This window comes from Malaya genurostris, chromosome 3 (genome assembly GCF_030247185.1).
Source record: "Malaya genurostris strain Urasoe2022 chromosome 3, Malgen_1.1, whole genome shotgun sequence".
NCBI classification, from domain to species: domain Eukaryota; kingdom Metazoa; phylum Arthropoda; class Insecta; order Diptera; family Culicidae; genus Malaya; species Malaya genurostris.
In genome coordinates this window covers 97,011,616-97,024,789 of record NC_080572.1, presented here as the reverse complement: position 1 = coordinate 97,024,789, position 13,174 = coordinate 97,011,616, and the positions used below count along the sequence as shown (strand labels likewise).

General features: G+C 38.5%; 1 protein-coding gene across 2 annotated transcripts in view; it reads right to left on the bottom strand.

Moving 5' to 3' along the window:
* LOC131437191 (nyctalopin-like) overlaps positions 1–13,174 on the bottom strand; it is a 344,861-nt gene that overhangs the window by 210,816 nt on the left and 120,871 nt on the right. The gene's annotated exons all lie outside the window — the stretch shown is intronic.

The window sequence follows — 13,174 nt, the reverse complement described above, 5'->3', positions numbered from 1 at the left end:
CACACACACAGACATTGCTCAGCTCGGTGAACTGAGTCAAATGGTATATGACACTAGTCGGTTTTTCAAGTGATTGCATAACCTTTCTATATGAGAAAGGCAAAAATATGCCATTTTCACATCCGGTAGTGCAGTAATACCGTGCCGGTGGTGTAATGATGTCAATAATAATAATAATAATAAAAGTAATAATCCTACTACATGTTTTATGCTGCTGATTCATGCTGTTTAGCTTGACTTACATATGCAGAATAGAGATGGTCGGGTATCGGGTATTTTACCCGAAACCCAACCCGTACCCGTACCCGACGGGTTTTTGGTCGGGTACGGGTAAAAATTTTTATTTTCAATCGGGTACGGGTCGGGTACGGGTAAAAAAAAATTACTGCTTACTCGGGTACGGGTCGGGTCGGGTAAAAAAATTTACTACTCACTCGGGTACGGGTCGGGTACGGGTAAATTTTTTTTTTCTGATCGATTACCCGACCATTTGTACTTCACATAAATATGTTTACACGTTGACGAGAATTTTTTATTGCCAAAAAAAGTGGTTCCGAAAAATAAACAATTTGATTCAAGGGGTTTTGACATTCGCGCCTAGAACCAGACCTAAAAACTGGCATCTTTTTCCAGAAAAAAACATTTCTTTTCTTCATTTAAAAAAAACGATCAATCATAGTTACGCGAAAAGTTATGTGACTATTTTCCACCCTACTTTTTTATAACATATTTAATAAGACACACTGCCTTAGCTCTAAAATGTTGCGGTCAGACCATACTTTTCACGTAGGTTTTAATGAACTGCCATTTTAAAGCTGTTTAATGCACAATCCAGTAAAAATTACATGATTAATATATAAAATGTAGTGTAGTACTCATATCACATTCAGATACCAGAAAACTGTTATTTTAAATATTCGTTGAAGATTTTCAAAATTTACATATAAATCATTAGGATTCTAACCATAAAAACATGAACATTCATTTCAGAAAATCTGCATAGAAGTTCTTCTTATTCTTCACTTCTGGGTGGTGTCACCTCACTTGAAATGACACCGATTGATGGCACAGCAAGTTGAGCTATATTGCCAGTTCGATGCCAACATTTCATAAGGGCACATAAACCAATGATCTCCTTAATTTTCACGTGTACCTACAAAGTATTCGTGTAGAATGAAAGATAATATCTCCATGTTTCCAACATTACCAAATATGTAACGAACGTTTTTGTATAATAACGCAGATATAGTCGAAAGAGAAAGTAAACAAAGAAAATCTGTCAATTGTTTTTAGGCCCTTTTGAAATGTTGACGTCGAGTTAATTTACGTTTCTTTTCACTGAAAATCTCGATGCGTGACAGTCGCAAAAGTACGGGTGAAAATCTTTTCACGCGAAATGCTCAAATTTTCACCGTGTTCACTCGTTGACAGGGCTTGCAAATTGAAGCAACGAATATGAACGAAAGGATTTCACCATCTGTGCTATTCACACACATTCGTATGTCAGGTAGAATTCACAGCGCAACCCAAGCCAGGAGAGCTGCTTCGTTCGTTCATTAGTTCATGAATATGCCCGCTTGCTGAGACCTATGCTTCATGAGGTTAGCATTTGATGAATGGTTCTAATATTGTAGATGCCTATGAGGAAACTAGTTTTATAACTTTTAGTTCCGAAGAATATTAACTTAAAGAACATTGCTTTTAGTGTTTCTCGGATATATACACAGTGTAAACTGTCAAGAAACAAATTGATCGTTTTGAAAATGGGCTCAAATGCAAAACTTCTGCTATAAAATGTTTAAAGTATGTTTGAAATGTGATCAAATTTGGTCTTGGAATGCGAACATTATGTTAAAAATGATTTCTGTAAACCTACTTTTTAAAAATAAACCGTAAACACTGCCTATATGACTTTGCTTCGCGTCTTGTAGCACACCGTGAGGCAAGGTCTTCTTTCTCGTACAATACTAACGAGAGCGAACCCTTCATTTCATTACATTGTCATGGATTGCTTAGTTCATGTGTTAACTGAGACTGAGAGCACAGACAGTTTACTTGGCAAGGGGAATTGGTCTGCTCAGTAGCATATACTCTCACGCATCCAGTTTCTCTCTAATATAGGTCTCTCATTCAGCTATGTCAAGCAAAGTGTTCACAGCAGATATTTTTTGTTGCTTCGTTCGTTTGAGGATTCACAATACAAGCCCTGCTCGTTGAGGGTTCCAAGGGAGGTGGAACAGAAGTTCAATGGCTGTAAAAACCACCAGCTCCCGTTAACATCGTTAGTGTGGGTTTGTGAGGCTTACAAAACGGGCATATTTGACAGAATAATTTAAATCAAAATCATAATTCATTTTGCTTTGTAGTAAAAAAAATGTAACCAAAAAAAATTTTCTCACAAATGTTCAAACTACTTACACTTGAAGGACTCACAGTTCAACATTTTCAAAATTGAATTTTTCACACCGGGAATACACGTGAATTATTTGATGTTTGGTCAATTCACGTAAACGAACCGATGATACTCTATTAATTTTAGGGGATGTTCGTGATTTTTCAAGTGATTCTAATGTGAATTTTTATTTGTGTGTCAAGATAATGAGCACGCTTACTTGTGGTTCTAAAGAATTGGATCAAAAGTCGCACTGTTTCGTAAAAACCATACCTACCCAAAATTGAATACAACGGGTATTACATTTTGGATAAATATGCTTCTCGAAAAATTTGAGTAGATATTACTCCCTTTATGACATTTGTAAATAAGTATAAAGTACCAAAGACATAGGAAATCTATTCACGCTTCACAGTGTATTTATATGTTTAAGGTAGCGCTTCGCCGTGGTCAGGTCGAAGCAAGACAACTCACTGCTTCCTCTTGCTTTGTCGCCGAAATTTCACCCTAAATTGCAAATTTCTAAAATACTAACCCGATTCACGAAAAATCAAAAACATACGATTGTAGGTAAATGATTTTACTATGCATTTGGCGAAAAATATCAGTTAGAAAGCTTTTCTTTCGCGAGATTTCGTGCGAGTTTTGTTAAAATTTGGTTTTCTTTTTTCCTTTTCTCGCTATAAACAACTCGCATATGTAGGGATGTGCTACGTTTTCAACAAAGCGTCAAAGCTAGTAGCGATGAAAATCTTTACTGATTTCTGGTTCTACTGAAACATGAATAGAAATTATTATACAAAGTAGTAACACTTACTTACATTTTCTACTCATCTATATTCAACGTTTACGCAGAGAGAACGGACAACGAAAACAAAAGAAATGTTGTTAGCGTCTACCGCATGTAGCATTTTGCACACCCCAATGCATGCGTTGACATTGTGTGCGTGCGAAAGAATAAGGAAAAACTCATTTATTTTTATAACTCGCACGAAATCTTTCGATAAAAATGTTTATCAGGCACAATTTATATACGAATCGATAGAAAAATTAATTATCTACAATCGTATGTTCTTGGAATTTCCGTTTTCTTCCCCGTTTTCTCACAATTTTGGGTAAAGTGCGTGAAACCCCGGGATAGGCAGCGAACTCCTGTGACCACGGCGAAGCGCTACCTTAAATGTAAACAAGCATTTTAATGTATTTTACTTACAAACTAGAGCCTGATACGCTCTATCTAGCTCGCTATCTTAAACACTTTATTTTTTCCATCCTGAATTTTGGTAAACTTTTTACTACTCATTCGGGTCGGGTACGGGTACAGGTAATTTTTAATCGGGTACGGGTCGGGTACGGGTAAAATTTTTTATTATTGATCGGGTACGGGTCGGGTACGGGTAATTTTTTAAATTTTTAATCGGGTACGGGTCGGGTACGGGTAATTTTTTTTGCTGATCACTCGGGTACGGGTCGGGTACGGGTAATTTTTTTTGCTGATCACTCGGGTACGGGTCGGGTTCGGGTATAAGAATTTCTATACCCGACCATCTCTAATACAGAAGTAACATAAACGCAGGTTCGCTTCGTTTGTTAGATTTCGTTTAATTGATTTAATCGAAATAGATCATGAGATAGTAAGTCTAGGATTAACTAGGTTCAAAACTGTTCCAATTTTTAGGTCATACTTGTTGCTGGCAAACGAACCAACTTCGGCTGTTCCGGTCATCTGAATCCGGTTTCGGAAGAATTGGAAATAGTGATCAGGATCCCACTCACTTTTCTTCAATATGGCCAAATCGATTTTCGCAAACTTCTAGGTTCAAAGCAGTCTTACAGTTTCATACAGAATTCCTAAATTTGTTGTGGATAGTACTTCCGGTTCCGGAACTAAAGGCTGAACAGGATTTGAAGATTTTGTTAGATTAGGTCCAAACGAACTTTCCTACTTCTATTCAATGAACAGTTGTTTTTGCAAATTCCACTGTAATATTTATGATGTTATGAGTAATATGAGAAAGGCAGCATTACACCACTAGGTGGATTAAAAGAGGTTTTTCCTAATATAATTGATTATCAAGTAGTTATTTAGGTTTCCAACCACCTCATTTTTATATTGTACTAATTAATAAAAGAGAAAACTCTCGCTATAATAACAAGAACAATAACAGCAACGTCGATCCAATGGACAAGGGCGTGCATAGCGAACCAATGCGGCCACTTAATTAGCTGAATATCAAAATATAACAAAAGGAACAAATCACAAGATCCAGCTAATCGTAAGCTGAAAAAGAAGAATATTCTATCGTTTCTTACCCGATAAATTGATTTCGCTATCCTTGGAATTATTGATTATGTCACAATTGCTAAATTACTCTATACTTCACTAAACATGATATTTATCACCATGTTTCCGAAATGTCCCGCACCGTTTATCCAAATTGAGTTGTAAAATTAATGCACTTTCATCACTCACCACCTCGCTGTCATGCATTCTCATTTACGGCTTCGCTCGTTCGGCACGGATCGATACCTCAAAGATGAGCCCATCATCGCGAACCGTAAACCGCAAGACGGAACGAAAAGAAACGGAAAGTATCCCGCATAATTATGCTCGAACATGAAAACCGAACCTTGCCTCGTCATAAACCGCAATGGTCTGTAAATCTTAAAATTGGTGACACTTCACCCGACAAAGCCGATCAGCAGCAGCTACCGTTGTACTTCAAAAGCCGAAACATCAAACGCGACATAATCTTCCCGTTCCGCGATTCCGACAACGACAGCCAAACCACCACCACCCAACCCACCACCCAAAGAATTAGTTGCTTTTTCCACTCATTTATGTCTGCCTAGACTTGCTGTGTTCCGACCGCAAGTCGACTTTATTGTCTTCAATTTCCATAACCTCTTCAAAAACGTGTCGCTTGCCACGTCTTTTGGTTTATTTTGAGCACTCAGCGACCACAACAGCAATAACGAGAAACAACAACATCACTAAAAGCAACAAACAGCGAAAAGGCTGAAAAGTAACTGCACTGTTTTGTTTGGGTAGCTCCAGTGAAAATATCCATTTATCGAGGCAGTAGCTCGTATTTATTTTCGGATTTGGTAATGATTGATTATAAAAATTGAGAGATTGTTCATGAATAATTGAATCTGTTTGCTTGTTTGAACAGCAGCACATGCAATAATATTTAATGCTTCAATATAATCAATCGACCACAAAAGTGAAAAGTGGGTGGAGGGTTTGTGCGGGTGACATCGGTGATACTGAGGTTTTCTCGCAATCACTGTGCCGCGGAGGATGCTACGTGGTGAGAAGCGCTGTGACGACGAAGAGTTGCATCATATTTATAGCAGCACACTTCAAAAAGGCAACGCGTGACAACACTTTCAATAGGAAAATTGAAACCGCTCAGCAACGTAACGTACTTCTATACGTACTGTGGTTTCTAGCAGAATCGTTCGAAGGGGGAAAATAACGGAAAACACCGGATAAGATGTGTGGGAGGGAGGACGGAAAAATTCCACTCAGTGCCGGAGTATCGGATATCAAAAACCGTATTCTGAACGCGATTTACGACTGGGAAAACGTCGAACGATAGAGTTAAACCCATGGAGTTGCCTGTCAGTGTTTTACAGTCGCAACTTTATACTGGGAATCCACGATGTTTCATATGGTTTCTCAGTTTTCTAATGTCATTCAACGCTGGCTTGATCTTCCGTCTGCTGTGGGAAATTTTCCTCGAATCAGATAATCCGCTGTACGATTAGTGGGTAATAAATGAGCACTTTCGTCAGGTATCATACGAAGAAAGCTGATTTTCCCAACCTTTATTTGACTTTACTATATGAGACCAAAAAAAACAATAAGCTGTTAAAGATAATATTTAGGTATCAAATATGCCGGTTACAAGTCATGGGATAGTGTAAAGCTTCGGGTTGAATCCTGAAATCCTGAAGACTGCCCTGCAATCACTGGTTTGCCTGAAAAGCTTCCTCACAATTTTGGCAGGCGTCAAAACATGTCAAATTTAATCACTTCCGCTTTCACAAACAGCTGTGGATCGAGATTGTAATGAATCATCAGAAATTCACCCCGCATTTCGAGATTCACTCGTTACAAACAAAATAAAATACGAGGGTTGCACGGCAAGTTTTGTGATATGGTAACACTTATTTCAGTACACCAAAGCTAACATCAGCATCGGATAGCTTAGTGTTTTATATGGTACGCGTGTTCAGAACACTTTTACACGTTTTCGTGAACAGCACAAGTAGGAAGTCTATTTATCTGAAGCAAAATTCCCGTGTCATAATTTATTGTAACTTTCCCGTGATCTATCACAACAACTTTCAATGATGAACCAAATGGATTCGATGGATTTCCAAAATTAATTATGTTCGTCGTGTGCTTCGGAGCTAATTTTGTGACATGAAAAATCAGTTTGATTTCAAAAGCTCGACATGACCAATTACAGAAATGGAATCATATGATTTAACATAATACGATTTGGATGAAACTTTTCTCAGTATAGCACAGTATTTGTTTTCCTTGGATGAAAATCCCGATTCAACTGAATACTAAAATTTTGAAAGAACGTATAATAAACTTTTGTAGTCTCTTTCTTCAAATCATTGTAACTCAAAAATTATTGCCTTTATCGGAATCTTCGAAGAAGTTAAAGAAAATCCAGACTCTTAAAAAATAAAGACTGTCCCAGAAAGTATAGACGCAACCAAAAACCGCTGCCATTTCGCAATGGTTCAGAATGTGCAGTTGTTTATTCGTTTTCATTAGTTTGTTTCGAAATGCGTGGACTTTCAGCAGAACAACGTCGAAAAATTGTGTACAAATGGTGAGCAGAACGCGGACTGTCACTGAGAAAGATAGCAAAAATGGAAGGAGTAAGTGAAAAAGCCATGCGAAATGCAATCAGGAAGTTCGGCGAGGATAACACCTTTGAGAATAAACCGAAAACGGGTCGAAAAAAAGGTCCTGCTAACCCTCAGTTGGATAAACGTATACTGAAGGCGTTCGAGCAAAAGAAGGAGGTTTCAGTTCGGGATGTGGCCAAAAAAGTGGGCACTTCGAAGTCAAATGTTCTTCGTGTTAAAGAACGTTTGAATCTTCGAACCTATAAAAAGCAGAAACAACCAAAACGTAGTCCGAAACAAGAAGCATCGATCAGGCCGAGAGTTCAAAAGCTGTACAATACGATTCTTGCTGGAAATTTGAACTGCATAATCATGGACGACGAAACTTACGTGAAACTCGATTAACATACAAATCCTTGCCCGCACCACAATATTATACGGTGCGAGAAGGGCAAGTGTTAAACCAGTCCGAGACATCGAATAAAGTCAAAAATTTGGTAAGAAAGCTATGGTCTGGTAAGCAATTTGTAGCTGCGGTAAGATTTCGAAACCCTTCATCACCACTGGTTCAATGAACAGCGAAATATACATCAAGGAATGTTTACAAAAACGACTTCTACCCATGATTCGAAGCCACAAGGATCCTGTTGTCTTCTGGCGAGATCTTGCTTCTTGCCACTACTCGAAATCAACGGTAGAATGGTATACTACCAAAAATGTCACTTTCGTCCCAAAAGACATGAATCCACCAGATTGCCCACAACTTCGACCAATTGAGGAATTTTGGACATTAACGAAGGCACATCTTAGAAAACATGTCTCGGCAGCCGAAACCACTCAACAGTTCGAAAAGTTTCAAAACTTGTCGCCAAGAAGTCTGTACGGAATTTAATGAGGAACGTTCGCAAGAAGGTGCGCCAGCTAGTCTACAATGGCTAAGTAGCAAATGTTGAGAATAATATTCTGGTGTTGTAGTCTAATATTATCAGTATATCGAATAAAATTTGAATATCTAACACTTGTGAATTATTTACAGCGAAATCAAAGTGCGTCCATAGCAATAATCAGAAACAGATATATGAGCAATAGACAGCACAAATGAGGAGATGTAGATGTTGCCATCTTTTCCAATAAATTTGAATCTAAGTTTGTAAAAATGGGTTAAGCCGTTTCCGAGAAAATTGAGTGCGCATATTTTTATTTTTTTCACATATTACAATTTCCGGAACCGGAAGTCGGTTCCAAATAAAATTCAATAGCAGGCTATGAGACTATAAGACCTTTCATTTGAATATAAGTTTGTGAAAATCGGTTAAACTATCTCTGGAAAAAGTGAGTGCATATTTTTTTCCATTTTGTTAGTGCATATTATTCTGTATATCCGGAACCGAAAATTGGTCAAGTTGTTATTCCACCAGAAAGAAAACGGTTCAAATAAAATTCTGAAAATGATTTTGAAGCATCCTCCCTTGTTTTGTACAAATGAGTCACACAGGCTCACAAATATAGAACCATTCGATGTAATGTCACATAACATTATCAGCAAATTCCGACAAAAATCGATGCCATCTTCAATGGAATCGATTCGCTCTCTGTATTAGTTAGTAAGTTAGTATATAAGTTCTTCTTTTCCCATTACACAATACAAATAGGTTTTCAATTTTCTCTAAACAAAAATCACAGAATTGCGGTAGCAAATGATGTCTTCATGGTAATAACCAAATTATGTATATAATAGGGCTGAAAAGTCACAACTTGTGGATGAACACCCAATTCAAATCATAATAATATAATTTTAACTTATATTCCAATGAATAGTTATTTAAAAAATATGTTGTAAGGTAACATAATCTTTCTTGTGATTGTAGTGCGTCATTTACTCAATCTTTCTCTCTCTCTCGAATAAAGAAATAAGAGGATATTGGTGTCAACTTTTTCCGTTTTCATTTTCAAAAGCATAAATGTACTCTATTTGACCGCCTGCAGAAATAGAACAAACCCGACTGTCCTGCTTTGCTGCTTACCGTTTTTTATCAAACTTGTCTTAATCGCATCGCATCCTCGAAACCCATGTCATCTCTCAATTAGTACCGTATACAAACTTTTTCATGCACTCCGGAAAACCAACGAAACATATTTTCCCCCCACAAAAATCGAACAAGCTCGTATCACACTCGTGACACTTCCGGCTGAATATCCGAATCCCAACATGGTTTTGTTATCACTTTAATTAGATCCGACAGCGCGATGGAAGCCGGTCAACCGAGGCAAGATTCGTTCCGCCCAGAACCCTACTGCCAAACGACGGGGCGGACGGTCGGCCGTCGAAAAACTGACAAAACAACTGGAAAGTGAGATTAAAAACAATAATTTTTCATTTTTATCTCACATAGATGTCATGGCTTCCCCGGCGGCATAAATAAGCTATTTATCGTCTTGATGGGGGTCTTCCGAGCTCGGAAGCGCGTTTTCTTCACGCCCCTGTGTGTGACTTTTTAGCGTTGAGAAAGTGGTATGAAATGTTTTTTGTCTCGTGTTCCCGAGTGGAAAGCTTCAACGTTTGGGGGCAAAACTTTAACATGTACAAATTATTTTCAGTTCCAGGGTAGAATTTCCCGTAATCGGTTACTGTTTTCTCAATAATCGTAACTTGCTATCACTAACTTTTGGCAAGCCAGTATTGGACAAAGCAAATTATCGGAAGTAAAGTCCAACTTTGTAGAATAGTTCGTTGTGACCCATCTACTCCAACAAACCAACCAGTCCAGCTCTGCTTCCCTGAAAGGCATCACCATAATGTGGATTATCAAAACCAGATGAGTGTTTTTGAGAGGGTGCCTTGTTCGGAGGCTCTGATGCGGTCTTCGGGAACATTTTTCCGCCCACCCACCTACCGCAGGTTGCCGGTTTTCGGTGATGGAATTTTCCAGCCTTTTTTAGTTGCCGTTGCCCCAGCCATACTACGTACTATCCTCGCTACTGGAATCATATGTGCGGGGCTCTGTGTAAGTGTAAGCGAACACAACCGAAGCGGCGAGGGTGGTGCGAGGGTGTATTCCCTAGACAGCCATCAACTTAGTGGTTGTTAGACGATTTTTTGCTGGTCTGCCTCTTGCCAACATCTCCACTCGCATCCGTTCCCCGACGGAACAAAACCGAACACTCACATTAAGATATTAGATTTGATTTATGTGAATTTGACAGTCGACTGAAACTAGAACACTGTGATAAAAAAGGGTGTTGGGGGGGGAAGGCGAGCTGGAATTTTAAAGTGAAAGCAGTTACGCGCTGCGATACGCCACTCAACGCTGCTCCACAGTGAGATATGATGGGCGGTTCTTGGCTGACAGTCCAACATACACACGCTCGTACGTCCGCGGAAGACATTGAAATTGAAATATGATTGCTAAGCGAATGTACGGCAGTTGGTCTATTAGCACCTAATTCGTTTCTAATGAGCGGCATGCGGGTGTTGAAATGATTGCAGAGCAGTAACTTAAAACTAGTGGAATATGACTGAACTTACGGACTGGTGAATGAGTGGCTCGCCTACCTGCAATGAAAAGATGAAAATAATTTTTTTTAATAAAGTAGTATTGATACTATAGAATTGTTCTACCACTATGAATAAGGATTAGGTGAATGTTAACCTTTTTCAATTATTGATTATTATTATTATTATTATGATTAATAAATTCATCTGACAATAAAATGTTCTTAATGAATATGTATCAGTCAAGTCCTAAAATTGTAGAACGTAGTATTTTCTGCGAAAATTTGTGAGTTGGTTCACCAAAATCGAAAAGATGTTCAACAGTGCCAAACGACCTCAAGCAAGATGTTATCAGTTCGTAAGACCCGAAGATCGTTCGATGAAATCTTGGCTGCATTAAACTGGTGGAGTGCAGCGATCGTTGTGAAGCACGGAAATCAAGTAGAGACAGAATCTTCGAAGAGTCGATATCATCGTTAATCAGTTTTGCCACGAAAACAGCTTGCTGAATTTTTCTGCGTCGTTCCAATGAGTCGAGTCCGATCAGTCGACAGCGATCGGGATACAGTGGGAGCTTAAGCAGATTCCTCCAAGGGAGGTTTCTTAGAGCAAGACGAACAAATCTTTTTTGTACGCGTTCAATCCGCTAGTTCCAAACCAGCTGATACGGATTCCAAATTAGGCTAGAACCAAGAAGCAATATAACAATGAAGTCCCACCCGATCTTTGCAATGAAACCTAGTTGCCGTGTAGCCTTTGAAACTATAGATGAACGATGTAGATTGAAGGTAAGCTTAGCATCTAACAAAACACCAAGATCATTAACATGATCAACCCTCTGGAGCATTTGTCCATCAATTTCATAGTCGAATCGAACTGGATTCAGTGTTCAGTGGCACGTTATGACAAGATACAATTTCAAATCACGAACTTCAAGATACAATTTCAAATCTAAACTGCAACCAACACCGGGTAGCGAAACAGCATCATTAAAGAACAGCAAGACAAAACTGGACCCATATTACTGCCTCGAGGAACTCCAGATAGATATGAAAACGGAGATGATACACAGGAGCCTAGCGCAAAACTCTACCACATAAGTAAGGGCAAAGCCATTCAATAAACTTTTGTGTTGCACCCAGCCGCGAAATCTTGCATAAAAGTATTCGGTGGTCGTCAATTCGGTCGAAAGCTGCCTTCAGGTCCGTGTATACTGCATCAACTTGTACTCTCTCCTCCAAACTCGAAATACAAGTGGAAGTGAAATCTAAGAGATTCGTGCTGACCGAACGATCTGGCATAAATCCATGCTGATCAGAGGAGATATAATTTTTTGTACGAAAAAGTACCTCGGTGCTCACAACTATTTCAAATAGCTTAGATGCAGCAGATGAATTCGTTATGCCACTGTAATTCCTTACGTCAATACGATCACCGCTCTTGTACAGGTATTTTGAAAAGCCAAGATGGCGACTTCCGGTTGATTGATATTTCTCGAAAACTTTTACAATAAGGAGTATTTTCGGAACGGAGTGGATGAGTAGATGTTGGAAAACGATGTTTGAGGTGGTTCTGAAATCCAAGATGGCGACTTCCGGTTGAATGATATTCCTTGAAATCTGTTGCAATATGGGTATTTTCGGAACGAAGTGGATGAGTAGATGTTGGAAAACGATGTTTAAGGTAGTTCTGAAATTCAAGATGGCGACTTCCAGTTTATCGATATTCCTTGAAAACCTTTACTATATGGGTATTTTTGGAAAGTGTTTAATAAACAGATGTCGCAAAACTATGTTCGGTGTCGTCTCGAATTCCAATATAGCATCTTCCGGTTTATCGATATGCCTTAAAAACCCTTAAAACAAAGAAATTTCCGAAACATATTGGATACCAATAAACGATGTTTGAGCTCGTTTCAAAATTCAATGAGATGACTTCCGGTATAGTGTTTTTAAGTAATACCAAGTTCAAGGAATACGGCAAGAACTTTCAACTAATAAACCTAATAATAATAAACCGGAAATCACTGTTTTGGCATTAAAAATGCCTTACTCTTCACTATATGGGGACGGGTGTCAACTACAAGTTTCAAAAATAGTCGCGTAACCTTTTTGTGTCATAATTTTGAACGTTAATAACTCGGTAATTTGGTAATGGATTGTTATAATTTAACAACCAATCGATTCGAAAACTTTTAACTTAAACATGTATGATGACGTCTTTTCAGTATTTCAATAGCATACTATTGAAAAAATGGTTAGAATCGACCTATGTTTTCATCCACCAATCCCTGTTGTACAAAATGACGTCAACTTCTTGTTCGGCATAGGAGGCTTTGCGTCATGCATAAAAAACACCGTATCGTTACGCGTAGTATGAAGAGAAATCTATTGTCGTTTTCGCTTGATGCC